The sequence below is a fragment of the Magnolia sinica genome, chromosome 7 (assembly GCF_029962835.1).
Source record: "Magnolia sinica isolate HGM2019 chromosome 7, MsV1, whole genome shotgun sequence".
NCBI classification, from domain to species: domain Eukaryota; kingdom Viridiplantae; phylum Streptophyta; class Magnoliopsida; order Magnoliales; family Magnoliaceae; genus Magnolia; species Magnolia sinica.
Window position 1 is genome coordinate 70380335 of NC_080579.1, and position 26960 is coordinate 70407294.

Sequence of the window (26960 nt, forward strand, 5' to 3'; positions counted from 1 at the left end):
CTAATCTAAATAACAAAAGATGAATTTACAGAACGAAGATTTTTTCTCAGATTACAATTTTCCTAATATAAAAAATTTGGTTGAAGATTTAAAGATTTCCGGATTCCACAAATAATAATAATAATAATAATAAATAAATAAATAAATAAATAAATAAATAAATAAAAATTCATGGACAGAAGAAAAAGAGGAAATTATTTTCATTTCAAAAATTGTATTCTCAAACACCTCTATTAAGGAAATGGATATTAACCCTGGATTGGTTTGAATACGCCATTTTTCATTTTGGAATTGAAAATAGGAATATACAAATAGAAAGATTGTGTATAAATACTAAAAATCCACATGTTTTTATAAATGGGAATGTGAGGATTAAATTTAGTTATTTGTTTATTTATTTATTTATTTTATTTTTAAATTTTAAATATCATTAAGCTAAACATGATGCTTGGAAGGAGATTGGCATCGAAATCCAAATGATTGGCTTCAAGGAGATGCTACCCGCTTGATTCATTTTCAAAGGTTTGCTAGAATACATCTCCATCCCCCGTATTGCTACAAGATACATCAGGACTTTTGCCATTGGATTTGGAGTCATTTGTCAATTATCCAAATTGCTTACATCATATGCCTCACCTTGGATGAGTGCAAACCAAAAGATTTAAAGAGTCTGGATCGACTGTTTGCAAGGAACAGAATTTTTCTGTTCATCGCAATGTGATTGGGCCACATTATCAACGATTATGTCAGCTGATGTCATCTGTGATGATGTGGCCAATCGCAATGTAGGAAACAAGAAAATCCTATTCCTGGCAAACAAGGATCCAAATTCAAAGATTAATGCTCTTAGATTTGAATGTTTCAGCGCTCTAATCATTTTACTCTTTTCCTTTTGAATATAACTTTTAAACTTTCGTTGAAATCAAAGGTTCGAGATATCAAAACTCGAATGTTCCTTATACCCACTAATGTGAGGTCTATCAAACAAAGAAAAGAAAATCATATCCAACAACTCAATTAAAGCTCCCATTTGTTATTGCACTTATTTGCACTCATGTTTGTCAATCACGTGACGAGTTGTGTCTTGATGTCGGATGAGTTCTTGACAAATGAAGACTGGCGATACAACTTGATTAGAAGCATCGAAGTCATATTGAAGACAAATGATTGTTTCTACGATCTTAAACCTTGCAAATAGATGATCCCAACCTAAATAGGAAAACCCATTTAAGTCATCTATTTAAAGCCAAACCTAAGTCCATATTTTATATCTTATAGTCTTGGATTAAGCAAGTCCCAAGTTGATGAAAGATGTATTGGACAAAAAAAAAAAAAGAAGGAAAATTTGTCCACTATCAGTAGAACGAATGTGCCACTGAATAGCACATTTGGTACCACCTAAGAGACCGTCGGTGTTATTGAATAGGCTCAAAACAGTCCAGTAAGCTTATAATGTTAATTCGGTATCACCGACTGGGTATTTCGGTGACACCGACTGCCACCGACGAACAAAGATCAGTTCCACCAAAAGAGATTATTTTTAGTGAGCAACTTGGGGAATTTAATTCGGTACTACCGAAGCAAGTTCGGTGGTACCAAAGGTCACTTCAGTAGCACCGAGAACTAGCCATTTTCTATCCATTCACTACCAAAAAATCGAGCAAAGGCTATGGAAGTTGAAAGCATTTAACTACGGATTAAGTGCGTAGCAAATTCAGCTACAGATTTAACTGTAGCTAAATCCTAGCTGATCTGTAGCTAAAGCGTAACTCCACACCTAATCGTTATTAAACATAGATGGTGCTTAAGGGGCTCCATGGGGTCATCTAAGCCGCCCATTAATTTCGATATATAATTTTAGTGGATGAGCTCAAAAATTATATAGATTAAATGTCTAAGTGGACCACACCATAAGAAATAATAAAAATTAAATATCTACTGTTAATATGTTGTGTGGTTTCCTTACAGATTCGATCTGACTCATTTTTTGTATCAACATTTAAAATAATAATTTAAAATTAATGGACGAAGTGGATATGTAAAATACATCACAGTGGGCCCCACGGTCCTAAAATTCAACATCCCAAAGGGGCCGTCCGTCACGTGCCCCTTCAGAAACCCTCGAAATCGGATTGCGTACTGAGCAGTACACTCTTATCGTACTGAGTAATCTCAATTGGGCCCACAGTGAATGTAATTGTCTTATCCACTCCGTCCATCCGTTTTTTCAGATCATTTTAGTGGTTGATACCAAAATTGAGGTATATCTAAAACTCAAGTGGATACATACCATAGGAAACCGTGGGAATAATGATTTCCATCGTTGAAACATTTCTATGGCCCACAGTGATGTTCATTTATCATCCAACGTGTTCATAATATCACAAAGACATGGATGAAGTGAAAGCACAAATATCATATTGATCTAAAACTTCTATGGCCCCCACGAAATTTTCAATGGTAGATGTTGAATTCACACTGTTTCCGGTGGTGTGGTCCATTTGCGCTTTGGATATGCTTCATTTTTAGGCTAAAGATCTAAAATAATCTTCTAAAATGTATGGACGGAGTGGATAAACTTCATGAATGACTGAGGGACCCATAGAGTTTACTCAGTACGCTAAGAGTACAGAGTTACTCAGTACACAATCCGCTTCTAGAACGCCCTCCCCAAACCAAAACCTTTCTGTCCGCCATTTTCTCCCGTGCGCAGGCAGACGAAAACCCATCTCTCCATATCTCTCTCGCACTCAGCCTCTCTCTTTCCCTTGCCCTCTCTCGATCTCTCGCTCTCCCTCACCCTCTCTCCCTATCTATTGGCCGCATTCCCGTATCTCTGTTGTCAAAACCCCCTTTCACCGCAAGAAGGAGAAGAAGAACGAGAAGGAGAAGAAAAAGAAGGACGATAAGTCTCTCTCTCTCTCTCTCTCTCTCTCTCTCTCTGTTTCTAAAATCTATTGCGTTTGGATGCTCAATCCTTCAATCCTTATGATTCCCTATGAATGGAAACTGATCATGTTGCCTTGAATCCTTTAATCCCTATGCATTCTTTCAATCCTTCAATCCGCATTCCCCTCTCTCTATTTCTAAAATCTAAAAATGCCTTGTGGTCTCCACCATAATATGTGTATACGGGCCATTCATTTTTTCCAGCTCATTTTAGGGCCAAATCTCCAGTGGACCACACCATAGGAAACTGTGGTGATTGAATGTCCACCATTAAAGCTGAATACAGACCACTACTGCAATGGGAGGGCTTGTATTGAGGGGATTTTTGGGTATGGCCCGTCTGATGGGTTGATGGTTATTGCTGAGGCTAAGGCTGCATTGGATGCACAAGTGTATTAACTTGTGACCAATCTGATTAAATGAAATGGTAAAATTGAATGATGCATCCTAATATTCATAATGAGGAAGTAGCTTCGCAGTTCAATTTCTTTCAACTTGGAAGTAATATGATTGAATTTGGGGCGAGGGTCCTTAGTATGAAGGGAGAATATATTACATTTTGGTCATTCCCACTTTACCAGATTAATATTGCAAATCAGTTTGATAGTGCATCCAAATGCACCCGACGAGAGGTAGAGAAAGGACACTAATCTTTGAACTTGAAGGCAATCCAAATACTATTGGTGGACGAGAGGTGGTAAAAAACTGATTAGTGGGGGATTATCTTTCAATATGGAGTACTTTCGAGACTTGAAAAGTCAGGGAGGATTCACTTTCAAGGGGACGTTGGTGAGAAATTTCAACCTCTACAACCAATCTTCCTGGATCCTCGAGGGTTTTTTATTTTTATTTTTCTAGAACACATGCCAACAAGAGATGTGTGTGGAACATCTAAGCAGTGCATAACGGTGGCGTGCACCATGAAGAAGACCAAAAGCAAAAATCAGGCTAGTTTATCCATCATGAGTGGCCACATGGGTATGCCGATTGCAGAATTTTGGCATTTTTTTTCTCCAAAATTGTCCATTCTATTCTTCGGGTGGCCAACTTGATGAATGGATCAGCCGGATTTTCATGTTGTTAGGTGCATCATGTATGCAATTGTATCTATATATAGGTATTACATATGTAAATAACTATGATACACATAGTAGAATATGCATATGGGTGTTCCCTGACAGATATCTACATATCTAGTCTAAGCATGCATACAGCTGCATACACTAATCTTGATGGGTGCACTTTCATCTTCATGGTGGGACCCATGAAATAGCTAGGTTGGCACTTGTGCCGCATGGGGATGAGAACGAGTGGACTAGTGGACCTCTGCTAGGCACATGCATTTTCTGTGCAAGTAAGGGAGACAAACAAGCACTTAGTCATTTATAACGCCCTGAAATTCGGGGGTCGAGCATAACTCAGCTCCCGAGTTCCAAAACATCACTTATGCAACATATTTAATGATGGATGTATGTTGTCTGTATTAGTGCATAAAACATGGAATAGATTAAGCCACAGAGCAAATATAATTCAGGGATAAGTGAAGAAAGCAAGCGAAAGACTTATAGAATCATATGTGTACAAGTGCAAATCCCTGAAATACATATACATGCCAGGTCGTAATACAAGTGTTGCTATCAAAATTATAAGTATCAAATTACATCATTTTATTCCCAAAAGAAATCCCAGCATCCCTCGCATCAGAACAAGGCTCACTAGAACCCGTCTGAAAACTGTATAAAAGAGAAAGCAGCCTCATCATCATCAATCTCCCGCTCTGCCTCAGAAGTCGAATCAACATCTGCAACATCAGCAACTAAGACAGAGTCTGGTGGGTGTTTAACACCGCCCCAGAATGTGGGAGTGAGTGATCAACTCAGTGGAACAATAAAGCAAAGGTTAACATGTTATCAGTTCAATCAAGCAGTAATGATAAAGCAGAACAATTAAACAAGTCCTAAGTACTCTTGTTAATGCAAGGATGTATGAAGAATGATGCATGCCCTCACGCGTACACCCTCAGCGTCTTCATCTTACGTTATGCATGACATCGCCTCAAAGTGCGCCACGTCTACAAAGCACATGCAAATGCGGTGCATGAACATGATTACCAAGTTGTTATTAATCCTTTTCATTCAGTAGGATTGGAAAGCTAAGGTACCTTCCTCATATCACCATCCAAACAGTGATCCATTCTAGAGTTGTCAGTCCTAGACATCTCATACGATCATATGGTTGTGGGTCGTTGCAAAGGGCTCGTCACCAATCAATGCACGCCTATTATACCGTCGTTACCACAATAAGGCTCGTCACCTCAATGCGGTATCCAGGTATGCTCGAGGTCACTACAAAGGGCTCGTCACCAATCAATGTAGGCCGACAGCACGAATATAGTGTCCCATACCACCATAATCGGCTCACGAGTTTGGTTGCTCACTGGTCACTATGGGGAGGCTCGTCACCCCAGCGTAGGCCAACAGCTCGACCACGGTGTCTCATACCACCATGTCCGGCTCATGAGTCTTAGCGGATCAAGGTACCATAGTTAATACGATTTCATCGGTAAGTTCGGTACCCTAGATTCAAACAGTAGCGTCCATACATGGTGAACATACATCGGATAATCGGGTTACTTGACGAACTCGAATAGCACGAGCGCAGGTTGGGTTGAATGACATAGAGTGCGCAAACACTTTGCGTGGCCAAACCACTGCCGACAACTCTAATACAACTCGGGTTCGTGTAACCACGTCCTACGTGGCGAAAGTAATCTCAGCCACGAACTCAAGGTCGATTACCGATTTCCTGGACTAATGCATAATCCCACACACATTCCACTACAACAGATATTCATATCTACAATTTAGAATAGTAATGGAACAAGACTCAAATCATGTAGTACGTAAGCATTTAAAGAATATCAACTTAACATGAATGTAAGCATAAGTAATGCTTGAACTTAAACAACAAGGAATGTAACTTGCATGAAGGAAATCATGCATATCAATAGGAGTGTTGAGAATCACTTCTCAACGCCCGCAATTAGTATAATATATTACACTTTAGATCATTCAGGCATTTCTACAAACACTTAGAATACACAATAACACATACATGACGTATGTTGAAATACACACATTTGGACAATTCCTTTTACCTAGGAGTTGCCGCACATACAATAAGCATAAGTACACGACAAATAATCATGGCAATCACATATTCATATTTCATACGCATACGGTACTTTATACATACACATAGAATATACAAATCTCATTGTAACACATGCATATCAGGAACGCAAAATAAACATAACATTTGGCATGTGAAATCTCATCCATAGCAAGAATAAACCATTCAGTAGCATTGAAAGCCTTGAAAACCATAACCTATATGATTAAAGTCCGCACCTTAATCCAGAAAAGAACACCGAACTGATTTCAGACGATAGGTCTTCGTAAACGGCGACAGAATAACCTGAGGCAAGAATAGAAATGAGCTACAATATCATAAAGACTATTCTAAGCTTTAACATAGATTAGGGTTAGGTTAACTTACCCAAAGATGAACTCAGAATCGCCGGAATAACAATTCAAAAGTGAAGGTTAAAGGATGAAGAAGAACAGAAAATAATCTAAGATGATTCACCAACTTCTCTCTCACTTACTCTCTCTTTTCCTTTCTCTTTCTTAGCTAGGGTTAGGAAATTCGTATGGAAAAGAAAACTAGGGTTTTAAGGACTATAAATAGGCATAATATTGATGAAAATAACCCCAGGGCTAAGGTATACTTAGGGTATAACCAAAACAAGCCTCTCTCGATCCAACGAAGTAATTCCGGTGGGCCTAATACCACGAAAGGTGGACTTAAGCTCACTGACCATGGATCTAGGTCAAGCTGAGTTTTCGTACCGATCGAATCTTCAGATCAGCCGTGGCGGACCACACTCAAAACAACGGTCACCGAATCTCGATTAGGTCCACAAGCACAAGGACATGCCTGGGCCACCTTCCCTGATCAGAGGGTGAAATTAGGTCAGAATCCAACGGTTAGATTGCTTAAAATCATTGTGCAAGCGACACGACTCAGATTTCATAAAATCTTAATTAATTTTCAACCGCTCTCACACTCTTCACTCCGAACTCAAACAAATCGACCTAGAACATCACATGGACTTGATTTTTGAGGTGATGGCCAAGTCCAACATGGTGACCGCAACAGCCTAAGATCATCGCTATCAGACTTTCGACGCGCGGTCCAGGTCTGATTCAGAACTTCCAAAAATTCTCAAGAACAACTGACTTTAGCGATGAACCCTAGATTTCAGAGTAACATATCGCTAACTAATCTACAAGTATTGAGTCATGCAGATCCAATTTAAAGTGATTGATGCAAATTTCACAAGCAATCGAGTATAGCGCTAATTACCCCAAAAAGCTACTAAGGAAAATAGAGGTAGTACTCGGGTCTTGGCACAAAATTTTTAGGGTCATTACAATCTACCCCCCTTAAAGGAAATTTTGTCCTCGAAATTCATACCTTCTCATATTCCTCAAGGATCTGAGTGTAGCTCTTCCTGACCTTAGCTTCAGATTCCCAAGTAGCCTCTTCCTCACTATGATGCGTCCATAACACCTTCACAAGAGGGACAACCTTGCTACGCAATACCTGCTCCTTCGTGTCGAGAATACGCGTCGGTCGTAGTACATAAGTGGCATCCTCACTCAACTGCACCTGCTCCCAACTGATAATATGCGAAGGATCAGGAACGTACTTCTTCAGCATAGAGACATGAAATACGTTATGCTGAGGTCAGAAAGAGCTACCCTCAGATCCTTGAAGATTATGAGAAGGTATGAATTTCAAGGATGAAATTTTCTTTAAGGGGGGTAGATTGTAATGACCCAGAAAATTTTGTGCTTATCTTTCCCTAAGTAGTTGTTTTTGGGGTAATTAGCACTATACTCGATTGCTTGTGAAATTCGCATCAATCACTTTAAATTCGATCTGCATGACTCAAAACTTGTAGATTAGTTAGCGCTATGTTACTCTGAAATCTGGGATTCATCGCTAAATCCAGTTGTTCTGGAGAATTTTTGAAAGTTCTGGATCAGACCTGGACCGCGCGTCGAAAGTCCGATTGCGATGATCTTAGGCTGTTGCGGTCACCATGTTAGGCTTGACCATCACCTCGAAAATCAAGTCCATGTGATGTTCTGGGTCGATTTGATTGAGTTCGGAGTGAAGAGTGTGAGAATGGTTGGAATTTATTAAACTTTTATGAAATCTGAGTCGTGTCGCTTGTGCGACGATTGTAAGCAATCTGACCGTCGGATTCTGACCCAATTTTACCCTCTGATCAGGGAAGGTGGCCCAGGCATATCCTTGTGCTTGTGGACCTGATCTAGATTCTGTGACCGTTGAATTGAGTGTGGTCCGCCACGGCTGATCTGAAGAGCCGGTCGGTACGAAAACTCAGCCTGACCTAGATCCATGGTCGGTGAGCTTAAGTCCGACCTTTCGTGGTATTTGGCCCACCAGAAGTGCTTCGTTGGATCGCGAGAGTCAGGTTTTGGTTATACCTTAAGTATACCTTGGCCCTGGGGTTATTTTTATCAATTTTAGGCCTATTTATAGTCCTTAAACCCTAGCTCTCTTTTCCATACGAATTTTCTCTAACCTTAGCTTGGAGAGAGAGTGGAAAAGAGAGATAGTGAGAGAGAAGTTGGTGAATCTTCTTGGATTCTTTCCTGTTCTTCTACATCTTGAACCTTCACTTTGAATCGTTATTCTGACGATTCTGAGTTCATCTTTGGGTAAGTTAACCTAACCCTAATCTGTGTTAGAGCTTAGAATAGTCTTGGTGTTGTTGTATCTCATTTCTATTCTTGCTTTAGGGTATTCTATCGCCGTTGACGAAGACAACTCGTCTGAAATCAGTTCGGTGTTCTTTTTTGGCTTAAGGTGCGGACTTTAAGCGTATAGGTTATGGTTTTCAAGGCTTTCAATGCCATTTAATGATTTATTCTTGTTATGGATGAGATTTCACATGCCAAATGTCATGTTTATGTTGCGTTCCTGATATGCATGTGTTATATTGAGATTGGTGTATTCTACGTGTATGTATAAAGTACTGTATACGTATAAAATATGCACTTGTGTTTGCCATGATTATTTGTTATGTATGTATGCTAGATGCGTGTATGAAAACTCCTTGGTAAAAGGAATTGTCTAAATGCTTGTTTTTCAACATACGTCATGTATGTTGTGTTATGTATTCTAAGTGTTTGTAGAAATGTCTGAATGATCTAAAGTGTAACTTATTACACTATTTGCGGGCGTTGAGAAGTGATTCTTAACACTCCTATTGATGTGTATGATTTCCTCCATGTCAGTTACATTCCTTGTTATTTAATTTCAAGCATTTCTTATGCTTACATTTTTGTTAAGTTGTTATTCTTCAAATGCTTGAGTACCACATGATTTAAGTTGTTGTTCCATTGCTGTTCTACATTCAATACGAATATCTGTTGTAGTGTAATGTGTGTGGGACTATGCATTAGTCCAGGAAATCGGTAATCGACCTTAAGGTTGTGGCTGAGATCGCTTTCGCCACAAAGGACGTGATTAGACGAACCCGAGTTGTATTAGAGTTGTCGGCAGTGGTTTGGCCACACGGAGTGCTTACGCACTCTAGTCGTTCAATTCAACGTGCGCTCGTACTAGTCGAGTTCGTCAAGTAACCCGATTGTCCGATGTATGTTCACCATGTATGGACACTACTGCTTGAATCTAGGGTATCGAACTTACCAATGAAATCCCATTAACCTTGGTACCTTGATCCGCTAAGACTCATGAGCCGGACATGGTGGTATGGGACACCGTGGTCGAGCTGTCGGCCTACGCTGGGGTTACGAGCCTCCCCGTAGTGACCAGTGAGCAACTAAACTCGTGACCCGATTATGGTGGTATGGGACACTATATTCGTGCTGTCGGCCTACATTGATTGGTGAAGAGCCCTTTGTAGTGACCTCGAGCATACCTCGATACCGCATTGACGTGACGAGCTGAACTGTGGTAATAAAGGTGTGATAGGCGTGCATTGATTGGTGACGAGCGCTTTGCAACGACCTACAACCATATGATCGTATGAGATATCTAGGACTGACGACCCTAGAATGGATCACTGTTTGGATGGTGATATGAGGAAGGTACTTTAGCTTCCCAATCCTGCTGTATGAAAAGGACTAATAACAACTTGGTAATCATATTCATGCACCACATTTGCATGTGCTTTGTAGATGTGGCGCACTTTGAGGTGGTGTCATGCGTAACGTAAGATGAAGACGCTGAGGGTGTACGCGTGAGGGCACGCATCATTCCGCATTCATCCTTGCATTAACAAGAGTACTTAGGACTTGTTTAATTGTTCTGCTTTATCATTACTGCTTGATGGAACTGATAACATGTTAACCAGTGCCTTATTATTCCACTGAGTTGATCACTCACTCCCACGGTCTGGGGCGGTGTTAAACACCCACCAGACTCTGTCTTAGGTTCTGATGTTGTATTTGTGGATGCGACTTGTGAGGCAGAGCGGGAGATGGATGATGATGAGGTTGCTTTCTCTTATATGCAGTTTTCAGACGGGTTCTAGCGAGCTTGTTCTGATGCGCGGGATTTTGGGATTATTTTTGGGAAATTAAATGATGTAATTTATTACTTGTAATTTTGATAGCAACACTTACATTACGACCTGGTTTATGTATGTACTTCAGGGATTTGCACTTGTACACATATATTTTTATAAGTCTTCCGCTTGCTTTATTCACTTATCCCTGAATTATATCTGTGCCTTGGCTTAATCTATTCCATGTTTTATGCACTAATACAGACAACATACATCCATCATTAAATATGTTGCATAAGTGATGTTTTGGAACTCGGGAGCTGAGTTATGCTCGACCCCCGAATTTCAGGGCGTTACAAGTTGGTATCAGAGCATGATCTGGATTAAACCGGACCTGGGTTATGGTCACACACCGCATGTTGTCGCCATTTTAGTGTATTTGGGTGCGGGTCTATTATAGATTTTGTGTTTGTGCTCCGTAGCTTCTATCGGCGAAAGTTTCCTGAAAACATTCACCGATATCGAGTCTGTGCTCTCTCCTGATCACACACAGCGACCCAAAACCTTTCCTAGACCATCTATTAATGAGTTTAAATGGTCTACCTTCCCTTTTAAATCCTTCAATTGTCAAGAAATCTTTATTTGAATCAGATTTCTGCCCAAATGGCCCGATAGGCGTCAAATCATGCAAGGGGCCGATCGGGGCATTTTCTATGGGGCCCAGGGGGGGACCCACATCTTTCTGACCATAGGGGACCAGGAGGACCTCGCCCAAACGGCGAGGCATCGCCGGCCAATCCAGAGATCGGCGATGCCATCGCTGGTTCGGCAAGGGCTCGCCGATCAGCGGGCCAGGCGGGTCGGGCCGGCGCGGGCCGATCCATTTTAGGTCTAGTGTGGCCCACCCCTCCACGGTTCTCTGTTTAATACCTTTCCTTTACCCTACTTCCTTCATAATCTTCCCTCCCAAGCTCTCCCTTTCTTGAAAACCCTCTCTAAACTCTTCCAAATCTCCTCCAAATCTTCTTCTTCCTTCATTTTCGTGCAAACCCTCACCCCCATTGCTGTTTACCCTTTCTTTCCTTCTCATTTGGGCTCTCAATTCCATCTTTGGGCTCTCAAGTGTGTGGAAGCTTCACCATCTTCATATTTCTCTCTTTCTCTCATTTCTCATAGCCCTCTTTGAGTTCATTATGGCCATCTTTTCCATTTCTACTCTTCTTTCTTTGATGGAGAAGAATAGAGCGCCCGTGGATGAAGCCGGGCCTAGCCGCCCAACCCGTGCACGGAGGCCGAGAGGTGCCGCCGCTAGCACGTCCGCCACTCGTGAATTTCAGACCAAGCGGGACCTCGATCCTCGAGCTCCTATTGGTAGGACCTTATTGGCGGAGTTGTCGCATGGAGTCTATGAACGCCGTAGAGTCCTTTTTGAGGCTCATGTTGATCCGCGGCTGTATGACGAGTTTTTCTTGTTGGAGCGCCTGGAAGGGGCTGGTTGGTGTCCCTTGTTTGAAGGCGAGTATCGTGCGAATGCTAGTACTGTTCGAGCTTTTTATGTCAATATTCTTGATCCTTCGCTGGAGCCTCTGCAGTTCAAGATTCCTTGTGGTAGCGGTCGAGTGGGTATTGTCAATGTTGCTTTGATATCCCGACTCCTGAATGTGCCACTTGGTGAAGTGCATGCCAGTGAGAAGAATGTGAACAGTGTATGCGAGAGGGATCGTCGCACCCGATCCCTATGTGGTCGTTTGGTCGAATGGAAGCCGAATAGGAGTCTTTTGGCTACCTACATGACGGACGACTTCTGTTTGCTTCATCACATGTGTACGTTCAATGTATACCCAAGGTGGAGCAATCGCAGTGAGTGTACGCGCCTGATGGTGGATTTCCTGTATCAGGTGGGGCAAGAAGCGAAGTTGTGTGTGCCGACGTACGTCCTGCGCCAGATTATTCTCATCGCTCGTTCGAGTAGGAGGACCGAGTCGCTTCCATTTGGCCACCTCATTTACAAGCTTGCACATGAGTTTGGCTATAGGCTTGGAGCTGAGAAGCCGGTTCCTATTCGTCATATCAATCTGAGGACTCTTAAGCAGATGAAGATCGGTTCTGGTCGACATGCCTCAGAGAGTGAGGATGAGTCAGAGAGAGATGATGAGGAGAGTTATGCTGAAGGTGGTGCTGAGATTGAGGAAGAAACAGAGCAGGACGAGGAAGAGGATGAGGCACAGGATACGAGTGATAGCTCTCCTCCTGTGGTGCCAGAGCAGAGCGCAGAGCAGACTGTTAGAGATGCCCGTCTCGCATGGCTTGAAGAAGGGCAGACTGTTTTACGCCAGGATATTATTGATCTTTGAGGCCTTGTTAAACATAAGTTTAAGAAGGTGACTGGAACTCTAAAGTCCATCTTATGTTGCTTGCAAGATAAGGGTGCCCCACCTCCATCTCCTAATTCCGACGAGTAGCTGTCGTCGTGGCTGTCCTTTGCTTTGTTTATTGTTTTCTTTCTGTGTGTAGCCGTTGTTGGCTTTGTAGTTGGAGTTGTTTGTAGTTGTTTGTTGTAGCTTGAAGTGTTAGATGTTATTGTTCACATGCTTTCCTAGTCATGATTCATGTAATGCTGCACTACATGTATTGCGACGATTTTGATTAATGGAATGCGTGTTGATTTCTTTGTCGCACTGCTTTATCATTACGATGTTATTATGGGTATGGATTGGCTCACGAGGATGGGAGCTGAGATTGATTGTGAAGCTAGATCAGTGACGATCCATGGACCTGAGGGCGAGACTATTACTTTCCCAGTTCAGGTCAGTTACCCTCTTCGTATTGATTATTATTCTTCTCTATTGGAGAGTATGGCTGAATCGACGTTAGTTAGCATGCCGGTAGTTCGGGAGTTTGAAGATGTGTTTGAGTCGATTCCTAGATTACCTCCTCAGCGTGAGATTGATTTTGCTATTGATCTCATGCCTGGTGCGACGTCCATTTCTTTACCTACCTATTGTATGCCTCCGAGTGAAATGGAGGAGTTGAGGAAGCAGATAGATGGTTTGCTGGATTTGGGTTTTATTCGGCCTAGTGTGTCTCCTTGGGGAGCACCTGTTCTATTTGTGAAGAAGAAGGATGGTTCCTTGCGATTGTGTATTGATTATTGCAGGCTGAATTTGGTAACTATGAAGAATAAGTACCCTTTGTCCAGGATTGATGATCTGTTTGATCAATTGAAGGGGGCACGGTACTTTTCGAAGGTTGATCTGCAGTCAGGGTATCATCAGTTGCGCATCAAGGATGGGGACGTGCAGAAGACCGCTTTTAGGACTAGCTTCGGTCATTATGAGTTCCTTGTGATGTCGTTCGGTCTTACGAACGCACCGGCCGTGTTCATGGATCTGATGAACAGGGTGTTTTGACCATTCTTGTTCCGATTCGTCATTGTCTTTATCGATGGCTTCTTAATATATTCGGCAAGCCGGGAAGAACACGAGGAGCACTTAAGAGCGGTTTTGGATACTCTTAGGAAGAATCAGCTTTTCGCACAGTTCAAGAAGTGTGATTTCTAGAAAGAGGAAGTCAAGTTCCTGGGACATGTGGTGTCCAAGGAAGGGATAGCCGTCTATCTTACCAAGGTAGCTAAAGTGCAGGACTGGAAGCAGCCTGGTTCAGTTACTGAGGTAAGGAGTTTTCTGGGTCTTGCAGGCTATTATCCATGCTTCATTCAAGACTTCTCGAAGATTGCCAGACCGTTGTCGCAGTTGACACGGAAGAATTTGAAGTTTGCTTGGAATGAGCAGGCGGAGTTAGCTTTTCAGGAGCTGAAGGACAAGTTGACGTCCGCCCCTGTGCTAGTATTGCCAGAGCAAGGGGTTAAGTATATTATATATACTGACGCCTCTCGCGTTGGCCTGGGTTGTGTCCTTATGCAGAAGGACAGGGTGATTGCTTATGCTTCGCGTCAGTTGAGGAAACATGAAGAGAATTACCCTACACATGACCTGGAATTAGCAGCTGTCATATTCGCATTAAAGCTTTGGAGACATTACCTCTATGGTGAGGAGTTCGAGCTCTTTTGCGACCACAAGAGCCTTAAGTATATTTTCACGCAGCGTGATTTGAATATGAGGCAGCGCCGATGTATGGAAACATTGAAGGACTTTAAGTTCGATATTTCTTACCACCCGGGCAAGGCGAACCTTGTGGCAGATGCGTTGAGTCGCAAGTAGGATATTGAGTTTGCGGCTCTGCTGATGATAGCAGAGTGGGATATGTTAGAGTTCATGCGAGATTTTGAGCAGAAGCTTACGGTGGTTGATCCGTATGAGGTTATCGCGCACATTCGTGTACAGCCCCTTATCGACGAGAGGATCATTGCAGCTCAGGCAGATGATGAGCTTTTGGTGAAGATGAGAAAGCGGGTTGGTACTGATGAGAACTCCGACTAGAGTGTTAGTTCTGATGGGGGCCTACATTTTCGTGGCTGGTTATGTGTTCCTGACATCCCTGACTTGAGACGGGAGGTTCTCGAGTTAGCCCATAGTTCTAAACTTGCGATGCATCTAGGTAGCACGAAGATGTATCAGGATATGAGGAGATCTTATTGGTGGGACAATATAAAGGTCCAGATTACTGAATTTGTTTCTCGTTGTCTCACGTGCCAGCAGGTCTGGGTTGCTGCAGCCCATGCCCATAGCAGAATGGAAGTGGGACTTCATCTCTATGGATTTTATCTTTGGGTTGCCGAGAACAAGGAAGGGATATGACTCTATTTGGGTGATCGTCGACCGATTAACGAAGTCGGCGCATTTCTTACCGATCAGAGTCACTAACTCTGCAGACGAGTTGGCTAGGTTGTATATCAAGGAGATTGTACGTCTGTATGGAGTTCCCCTGGAGATTGTGTATGATAGAGACACTTGTTTTATATCTATCTTCTGGACTCGTATTCAGGAAGCGATGGGTGTGAAACTGAAGTTCAGCACCGCGTTTCATCCGCAAACAGATGGGCAGACGGAGTGCGTGAATCAGGTCCTGGAAGATATGTTGCGAGTTTATGTTTTGGATTTCAAGGACAGTTGGGATGATTGTCTTCAGTATGCAGAGTTCGCGTATAATAACAGTTTCCAGGCGAGTATCGACATGACTCCCTATGAGGCGTTGTATGGTCGCCCGTGCAGAGCGCCACATTGCTGGGTAGAAATTGGTGAGCGTAGTTTGCTTAGCCCAGAGTTGGTGCAGGTGACTTCAGAGAAGGTTGACATCATTCGATGTCGACTTCTGACAACGTAGAGCAGGCAAAAGAGTTATGCTGATACGAGGCGTCGACCGCTTGAGTTTGAGGTTGGAGACCATGTATTTCTGAAGGTCTCTCCTATGAAGGGAGTTCTGCGGTTCGGTAAGAAGGGGAAGCTGACGCCGAGATTTATTGGTCTATTTCAAGTTCTGGATCGAGTGGGAGCGGTAGCATACCGCCTTGCTTTGCCCGCACCTCTTGCGGGCGTGCATAACGTATTTCATGTTTCTATGCTGAAGAAGTACGTTCCTGATCCTTCGCATATTATCAGTTGGGAGCAAGTGCAGTTGAGTGAGGATGCCACTTATGTACTACGACCGACGCGTATTCTCGACAGGAAGGAGCAGGTATTGCGTAGCAAGGTTATCCCTCTTGTGAAGGTGCTATGGACGCATCATGGTGAGGAAGAGGCTACTTGGGAATCTGAAGCTGAGGTCAGAAAGAGCTACCCTCAGATCCTTGAAGATTATGAGAAGGTATGAATTTCGAGGATGAAATTTTCTTTAAGGGGGGCAGATTGTAATGACCCAAAAAATTTTGTGCTTATCTTTCCCTAAGTAGTTGTTTTTGGAGTAATTAGCACTATACTCGATTGCTTGTGAAATTTGCATCAATCACTTTAAATTCGATCTGCATGACTCAAAACTTGTAGATTAGTTAGCGCTATGTTACTCTGAAATCTGCGATCCATCGCTAAATCCAGTTGTTCTGGGGAATTTTTGGAAGTTCTGGATCGGACCTGGGCCGTGCGTCGAAAGTCCGATTATGATGATCTTAGGCTGTTGCGGTCACCATGTTGGGCTTGACCATTACCTCGAAAATCAAGTCCATGTGATGTTCTGGGTCGATTGATTGAGTACGAAGTGAAGAGTGTGAGAACGGTTGGAATTTATTAAGCTTTTATGAAATCTGAGTCGTGTCGCTTGCGCGACGATTTTAAGCAATCTGACCGTTGGATTCTGACCTAATTTCACCCTCTGATCAGGGAAGGTGGCCCAGGCATGTCCTTGTGCTTGTGGACCTGATCGAGATTCTGTGACCGTTGAATTGAGTATGGTCCGCCACGGCTGATCTGAAGAGCCGGTCGGTACGAAAACTCAGCCTGACCTAGATCCATGGTAAGTGAGCTTAAGTCTGACCTTTCGTGGTATTTGGCCCACCAGAAGTGCTTCGTTGGATCGCGAGAGTCAGGATTTGGTTATACCCTAAGTATACCTTGGCCCTGGGGTTATTTTCATCAATTTTAGGCCTATTTATAGTCCTTAAACCCTAGCTCTCTTTTCCATACGAATTTTCTCTAACCCTAGCTTGGAGAGAGAGTGGAAAAGAGAGAGATAGTGAGAGAGAAGTTGGTGAATCATCTTGGATTCTTTCCTGTTCTTCTACATCCTTAACCTTCACTTTGAATCGTTATTCTGACGATTCTGAGTTCATCTTTGGGTAAGTTAACCTAATCCTAATCTGTGTTAGAGCTTAGAATAGTCTTGGTGTTGTTGTATCTCATTTCTATTCTTGCTTTAGGGTATTCTATCGCCGTTGACGAAGACAACTCGTCGGTGTTCTTTCTGGCTTAAGGTGCGGACTTTAAGCGTATAGGTTATGGTTTTCAAGGCTTTCAATGCCAGTTAATGATTTATTCTTGTTATGGATGAGATTTCACATGCCAAATGTCATGTTTATGTTGCGTTCCTGATATGCATGTGTTATATTGAGATTGGTGTATTCTACGTGTATGTATAAAGTACCGTATACGTATAAAATATGCACTTGTGTTTGCCAAGATTATTTGTTATGTATGTATGCTAGATGCGTGTATGACAACTCCTTGGTAAAAGGAATTGTCTAAATGCTTGTTTTTCAACATACGTCATGTATGTTGTGTTATGTATTCTAAGTGTTTGTAGAAATGTCTGAATGATCTAAAGTGTAACTTATTACACTATTTGTAGGCGTTGAGAAGTGATTCTCAACACTCCTATTGATGTGTATGATTTCCTCCATGTCAGTTACATTCCTTGTTATTTAATTTCAAGCATTTCTTATGTTTACATTTATGTTAAGTTGATATTCTTCAAATGCTTGAGTACCACATGATTTAAGTTGTTGTTCCATTGCTGTTCTGCATTCAATATGAATATCTGTTGTAGTGTAATGTGTGTGGGACTATGCATTAGTCCAGGAAATCGGTAATCGACCTTAAGGTTGTGGCTGAGATCGCTTTCGCCACAAAGGACGTGATTAGACGAACCCGAGTCGTATTAGAGTTGTCGGCGGTGGTTTGGCCACGCGGAGTGCTTGCGCACTCTATGTCGTTCAATTCAACGTGCGCTCGTGCTAGTCGAGTTCGTCAAGTAACCCGATTGTCCGATGTATGTTCACCATGTATGGACGCTACTGCTTGAATCTAGGGTACCGAACTTACCAATGAAATCCTATTAACCTTGGTACCTTGATCCGCTAAGACTCATGAGCCGGACATGGTGGTATGGGACACCATGGTCGAGCTGTCGGCCTACACTGGGGTGACGAGCCTCCCCGTAGTGACCAGTGAGCAACTAAACTCATGAGCCGATTATGGAGGTATGGGACACTATATTCGTGCTGTCAGCCTACATTGATTGGTGACGAGCCCTTTGTAGTGACCTCGAGCATACCTCGATACCGCATTGAGGTGACGAGCCGAACTGTGGTAATAAAGGTGTGATAGGCGTGCATTGATTGGTGACGAGCCCTTTACAACGACCTACAACCATATGATCGTATGAGATATCTAGGACTGACGACCTTAGAATGGATCACTGTTTGGATGGTGATATGAGGAAGGTACTTTAGCTTCCCAATCCTGCTGTATGAAAAGGACTAATAACAACTTGGTATTATATTCATGCACCGCATTTGCATGTGCTTTGTAGATGTGGCGCACTTTGAGGTGGTGTCATGCGTAACGTAAGATGAAGACGCTGAGGGTGTACGCGTGAGGGCACGCATCATTCCGCATTCATCCTTGCATTAACAAGAGTACTTAGGACTTGTTTAATTGTTCTGCTTTATCATTACTGCTTGATGGAACTGATAACATGTTAACCAATGCCTTATTGTTCCACTGAGTTGATCACTCACTCCCACGTTCTTGGGCGGTGTTAAACACCCACCAGACTCTGTCTTAGGTTCTGATGTTGTAGATGTGGATGCGACTTGTGAGGCAGAGCAGGAGATGGATGATGATGAGGCTGCTTTCTCGTATATGCAGTTTTCAGACGGGTTCTAGTGAGCTTGTTCTGATGCGCGGGATTTTGGGATTATTTTTGGGAAATTAAATGATGTAATTTATTACTTGTAATTTTGATAGCAACACTTACATTACGACCTGGTTTATGTATGTACTTCAGGGATTTGCACTTGTACACATATATTTCTCTAAGTCTTTTGCTTGCTTTATTCACTTATCCCTGAATTATATATGTGCCTTGGCTTAATGTATTCCATGTTTTATGCACTAATACAAACAACATACATCCATCATTAAATATGTTGCATAAGTGATGTTTTGGAACTCGGGAGCTGAGTTATGCTCGACCCCCGAATTTTAGGGCGTTACAACTACGGGGAGGTTCGTCACCCCAGTGTAGGCAGACAGCTCGACCACGGTGTCCCATACCACCATGTCTGGCTCATGAGTCTTAGCGGATCAAGGTACCATGGTTAATAGGATTTCATCGGTAAGTTCGGTACCTTAGATTCAAACAGTAGCGTCCATACATAGTGAACATACATCGGACAATTGGGTTACTTGACGAACTCGACTAGCATGAGCGCACGTTGGGTTGAGCGACATAGAGTGTGCAAACACTCCGCGTGGCCAAACCACTGCCGACAACTCTAATACGACTCGGGTTCGTCTAATCACGTCCTATGTGGTGAAAGTAATCTCAGCCATGAACTCAAGGTCGATTACCGATTTTCTAGACTAATGCATAGTCCCACACACATTCCACTACAACAGATATTCATATCTACAATTTAGAATAGTAATGGAACAAGACTCAAATCATGTAGTACGTAAGCATTTAAAGAATATCAACTTAACATGAATGTAAGCATAAGTAATGCTTGAACTTAAACAACAAGGAATGTAACTTGCATGAAGGAAATCATACATATCAATAGGAGTGTTGAGAATCACTTCTCAACGCCCGCAATTAGTATAATATATTACACTTTAGATCATTCAGGCATTTCTACAAACACTTAGAATACACAATACAACATACATGACGTATGTTGAAATACACACATTTGGACAATTCCTTTTACCAAGGAGTTGCCGCACATACAATAAGCATAAGTACACAACAAATAATCATGGCAATCACATGTTCATATTTCATACGCATACGGTACTTTATACATGCACATAGAATACACAAATCTCAATGTAACACATGCATATCAGGAACGCAAAATAAACATAACATTTGGCATGTGAAATCTCATCCATAGCAAGAATAAACCATTCAGTAGCATTGAAAGCCTTGAAAACCATAACCTATATGATTAAAGTCCGCACCTTAATCCAGAAAAGAACACCGAACTGATTTCAGACGATAGGTCTTCGTTAACGGCGATAGAATAACCTAAGGCAAGAATAGAAATGAGCTACAACATCACAAAGACTATTCGAAGCTCTAACACAGATTTGGGTTAGGTTAACTTACCCAAAGATGAACTCAGAATCGCCGGAATAACGATTCAAAAGTGAAGGTTAAAGGATGAAGAAGAACAGGAAATAATCTAAGATGATTCACCAACTTCTCTCTCACTTACTCTCTCTTTTCCTTTCTCTTTCTTAGCTAGGGTTAGGAAATTCGTATGGAAAAGAGAACTAGGGTTTTAAGGACTATAAATAGGCCTAATATTGATGAAAATAACCCCAGGGCCAAGGTATACTTAGGGTATAACCAAAACAAGCCTCTCTCGATCCAACGAAGCACTTCCGATGGGCCTAATACCACGAAAGGTTGCACTTAAGCTCACTGACCATGGATCTAGGTCAAGCTAAGTTTTCGTACCAAGCAGTCGCCTGGAAACTGCTCGCCAACTTCTGCCCAGCAATGCGGTGCTCTGCACGGGTGACCATACAACGCCTCATAGGGAGCCATGCCAATACCCGCCTGGAAACTGTTATTATACGCGAACTCTGCATACTGAAGACAATCATCCCAACTGTCCTTGAAATCCAAAACACAAGCTCGCAACATGTCTTCCAGGACCTGATTCACGCGCTCCGTTTGCCCATCTATTTGCGGATGAAACGCGGTGCTGAACTTCAGTTTCACACCCATCGCTTCCTGAATACGAGTCCAGAAGATAGATGTGAAACGCGTGTCTCTATCAGACACAAACTCAAAGGGAACTCCATGCAGACGTACAATCTCCTTGATATACAACCTAGCCAACTCGTCTGCAGAGTTTGTGACTCTGATCGGTAAGAAATGCACCAACTTCGTCAATCGGTCGACAATCACCTAAATAGAATCATATCCCTTCCTCGTTCTAGGCAACCCAGAAATAAAATCCTTAGAAATGAAGTCCCACTTTCATTCTGTTATGGGCATGGGCTGCAGTAACCTAGGAGGTCAGCAATGCTCTGCCTTGACCTGCTGGCACGTGAGACAACAAGAGACAAACTCAGCAATATGGACCTTCATATTGTCCTACCAATAAGATATCCTCATATCCTGATACATCTTCGTGCTACCTAGATGCATCGCAAGCTTGGAACTATGGGCTAACTTGAGAACCTCCTGTCTCAAGTCAGGGATGTCAGGAACACATAACCGGCCACGAAATCGTAGGCCCCCATCAAAACTAACACTCCATTCGGGGTTCTCATCTGTACCAACCCGCTTCCTCACTTCACCAAAAGCTCATCATCTACCTGAGCTACAACGATCTTCTCGTCGATAAGGGGCTGTACACGAATGTGTGCGATTACCTCATACGACTTAACCACCGTAAGCTTCTGCTCAAAATCTCGCACGAACTCCAACATATCCCACTCTGTTATCATCAGCGGAGCCACAAACTCAATAGCCTTCTTGCGACTCAACGCATTAGCCATAAGGTTCGCCTTGCCCGGATGGTAAGAAACATCGAACTTAAAGTCCTTCAATGTTTCCATCCATCGGCGCTGCCTCATATTTAAATCACGCCGCGTGAAAATATACTTAAGGCTCTTGTGGTCGCAAAAGAGCTCGAACTCCTCACCATAGAGGTAATGTCTCCAGAGCTTTAATGCGAAAATGACAGCTGTTAACTCCAGGTCGTGCGTAGGGTAATTCTCTTCGTGTTTCCTCAACTGACGCGAAGCATAAGTAATCACCCTGTCCTTCTGCATAAGGACACAACCCAGACCAACGCGAGAGGCATCAGTATATATAATATACTTAACCCCTTGCTCTGACAATACTAGCACAGGGGCGGACGTCAACTTGTCCTTCAGCTCCTGAAAAGCTAACTCCGCCATCTCATTCCAAGCAAACTTCAAATCCTTCCGTGTCAACTGCGACAACGGTCTGGTAATCTTCGAGAAGTCTTGAATGAAACGTCGATAATAGCCTGCAAGACCCAGAAAGCTCCTTACCTCAGTAACTGAACCAGGCTGTTTCCAGTCCTGCACTGCAGCTACCCTGGCAAGATCGACAACTATCCCTTCCTTGGACACCACATGTCCCAGGAACTTGACTTCCTCTTTCCAAAAATCATACTTCTTGAACTGCGCAAAGAGCTGACTCTTCCTAAGAGTATCCAAAACCGCTCTTAAGTGCTCCTCGTGTTCTTCCCGACTCGCAGAATATATCAAGATGTCATCGATAAAGACAATGACGAATCGGAACAGGAATGGCCGAAACACCCTGTTTATCAGATCCATGAACACGGCCGGTGCGTTCGTAAGACCGAACGACATCACAAGGAACTCATAGTAACCGAAGCTAGTCCTGAAAGCGGTCTTCTGCACGTCCTCAACCTTGACGCCCAACTGATGATACCCTGACTACAGATCAACTTTTGAAAAGTACCGTACCCCCTTCAATTGATTAAACAGATCATCAATCCTGGGCAAAGGGTACTTATTCTTCACAGTTACCAAATTCAACCTGCGATAATCAATACATAATCGCAAGGAACCATCCTTCTTCTTCACAAACAAGACAGGTGCTCCCTAAGGAGACACACTAGGCCGAATAAAACCCAAATTCAGCAAACCATCTATCTGCTTCCTCAACTCCTCCATTTCACTCAGAGGCATACGATAGGTGGGCAAAGAAATGGGCACCGCACCAGGCATGAGATCAATAGTAAAATCAATCTCACGCTGAGGAGGTAATCCAGGAATCGACTCAAACACATCATCAAACTCCCGAACTACCGGCGTGCTAACTAATGCCGATTCAGCCATACTCTCCAACAGAGAAGTATAATAATCATGACGAAAAGGGTAACTGACCTGAACTGGGAAAGTAACTGTCTCGCCCTCAAGTCCATGGATGGTCACCGACCTTGCTTCACAATCAATCTCAGCTCACATCCTCGTGAGCCAATCCATACCCATAATAACATCGTAATGATAAAGGTGTGCGACAAAGAAATCAACACGGATCGATCCACTTCCAAGATCGACCAAACAATCCATACAACGCTTGTTCATAGCAGAGGAAATCCCCGTAGCGGTAGTAAGCGTCACTCCTTGCATAGAAACAATGCTCAAACCCAAACGCCTAACTGCCGCATATGATATAAGAGAAGTAATGGACCCTGTATCCATCAACATAGAAACGGGAATACCTTTAATGTGCGCTGTCACCTCGAAGGATCTCAGCACCAAGTCAAACATAGGCGCTTCAGCTGAGAGCGCATGAACTCGAGCCTGCTGCTGATGATTCGGCGGAGGAACCATGGGCCGATGAGGTGGCCTGAAGCTAGGTACTGCAGGTCTGAAGGATGGATGAGCTGGCGCTGAACGAAGAGGTGGAGAAGAAATAACCTAAGGCATCGGACGGCTAATCCTCTGCGGTGGAGTAAAACCACTGACCCGCATACGCGAAAAGTAAAAACGGTCTAAATGCCCCGTCTTCCCACAATACGAATAGCGAAGATCTGCTCTCATCTGCTGAGCGGACGGCGCTGAACGGCTAGGAGGAGAATCTGCCCGCGGCCTCTTACCGAGGAAAGGTGCACCCTGAAAGTCCGGTCGTGGCCTAGGAACCATCGGTGCTCGCATACGGGACGACTTGTCCCCGTCCTGCTCTGCTCGCAAGGAGATGCTCACCAACTCCGCATAAGAAGAAATGCTAGCACAACAAATCTTCGATCGGATCTCAGGCCTCAACCCTTCAGAAAAGCGCCGCATCCTCATCGGCTGATCGCCCAGAATCAAAGGCACATATCGACCAAGCTCAGTGAACCGGTTCTCATACTCCGTCACCGACAACCCTCCCTGGCCGAGGCGAAGGAACTCACTCTCCTTCTCATGTCGGTACGTAACCGGGAAATACTTCTCGTGGAAGTGTGCCTCAAACGCCTGCCACAACCACTCAAATCCTTCCTCGACAGTGCGAAGAACACTGTCCCACCACAAACTGGCCTCCTTCTCAAACATGAAGGAGGCAAGCTCAACCTGCTCAACCTCTGAACAATGCAGCAGTCTCAGCATCTTAGAGATGTGATCGATCCAATACTCGGCCTCCTCGGGTCTATTAGAACCCACAAATGTAGGAGGTCGTAAGCGCTGGAATCGCTCAAAAGTGCCGCTCGCACTGGCGCTCCCAGATGGAGGCATAGGCGAAGTAGGAGGAGTCACCCCCACTGACTGAGCAAAGATGCCAGCCATGGAGGATAGGAATTGTTGCTACTGCTGCTGCACAACAGCATCATCTGCTCAAACCTATCAGATGGTGGAGCAGATGAAGATGCACGGCTCGGCTTAGGAACCGAAGGCGTGACTGGAGGAGCCATAGGTGTCGGTCCAACACCGGCATGAGACGGGCCCGCCTGTGGATCCGTCTGGCTATCGCTCAAGGGAGGAACCCCAACAAGTGACTCAACCAAGGAGAGACGGGCCGAAGACTTCGAACCCTTAGGAGGCATACCCTACATTCAAAAGAGGATGCAACCTGTCAGATTCTACGTCCACATAATCTATCCACATAGCATTCACAGCACAACTCCAAAGATAACAACATGCATTCCATTAATCAAAATTGTCGCAATACAAGTAGTGCAACATTACATGAATCACGACTAGGAAAAAATGAGAACCACAACATCTAACACTTCAAACAACAACAAACAACTCCAACTACAAAGCCAACAACGACTACACACAGAAAGAAAACAACAAACAAAGCAAAGGACGACTATAATGACAACTACTCGTCGAAATCAAGAGATGGAGGCGGGGCACCCTTATCCTGCAAGAAACACAGGATAGACTTCAGAGTTCGAGTCACCTTCTTAAACTTATGCTTCACAAGGCCTCGAAGATCCATAATATCCTGGCGTAGAACAACCTGCCCTTCTTCAAGCCGAACAATACGGGCATCTCTAGCAGCCTGATCTGCGCTCTGCTCTGGTGCCACAGGAGGAGAGCTCTCACTTGTATCCTACGCCTCAACCTTCTTCTCGTCCTGCTCTGTTTCTTCCTCAATCTCAGCACCACCTTCAGCATAACTCTCTTCATCATCGCTCTCTGACTCATCCTCACTCTCTGAGGCCTGCTGATGAGGACCAATCTCCATCTGCTTAAGGGTTATCAGGTTAATATGGCGAACAGGAACCGGCTTCTCTGCTCCAAGCCTATAGCCAAACTCATGAGCAAGCTTACAAATGAGGCGGCCAAAAGGAAGCGATTCGGTCCTCCTAGTCGAACGAGCGATGAGAATAATCTGACCCAAGATGTACGTCGGCACACACAGCTTCACTTCTTGTCCCACTTGATACAGAAAATCTACCATCAGGCGCGTACACTCACTGCGATTGCTCCACCTTGGATATACATTGAACGTACACATGTGGTGAAGCAAGCAAAAGTCGTCCGTCATGTTAGTAGCCAGAAGACTCTTATTAGGCTGCCATTCGACCAGACGACCACACAAGGATCGGGTGCGACGATCCCTCTCGCGCATACTGTTCAAATTCTTCTCGCTGGCATGCACTTCACCAAGTGGCACATTCAGGAGACGGGATATCAAAGCGACGTTGACCGTGGCCTCCCGACCGCCACCACAAAGAATCTTGAACTACAGAGGCTGCAGCGAAGGATCATGAATATTGACATAAAAAGCTCGAACAGTACTTGCATTCGCGTGATACTCGCCCTCAAACAAGGGACACCAACCAGCCCCTTTCAGGCGCTCCAACAACAGAAACTCGTCAAACAGCCGCGAATCAACATGAGCCTCAAAAAGGACTCTACGGCCTTCATAGACTCCATGCGATAGCTTCGCCAACAAGGTCCTACCAATGGGAGCTCGAGGATCAAGGTCCCACTTGGTCTGAAATTCACGAGTGGCAGACGTGCTCGCGGCGGCACCTCTCGGCCTCCATGCACGGGTTGGACGGCTAGGCCTGGCTTCATCCACGGGCGCTCTCTTCTTCCCCATCAAAGAAAGAAGGGAGGAAATGGAAAAGATGGCCATGATAAACTCAAAGAGGGCCATGAGAAATGAGAGAAATGAGAGAAACAAGAAGAATGGTGGAGCTCCTACACACTTGAGATCCCAAAAGAGAATTTGAGAGCCCAAATGAGAAGAAAAGAGAGGATAAACAACAATGGGAGGGTGAGGTTAGAGATGGGTAGGTAGGGTTTGCACGAAAATGGAAGAAGAAGAAGATTTGGAAAGGATTTGGAGGAGTTTGGAGAAGAACTTGAAGAAAAGGAGAGCTAGGGAGGGGAGTTTGTGAAGGAAGTAGGGTATAGAAGGGGTTTTAATCACCGAACCATGGAAGGGTGGGCCACACTAGGCCAAAATCATGTCGGCTCGAGCCGGCCTGGCCCGCTGATCGGCGAGCCCTCGCCAAACCGGCAATCTCTGG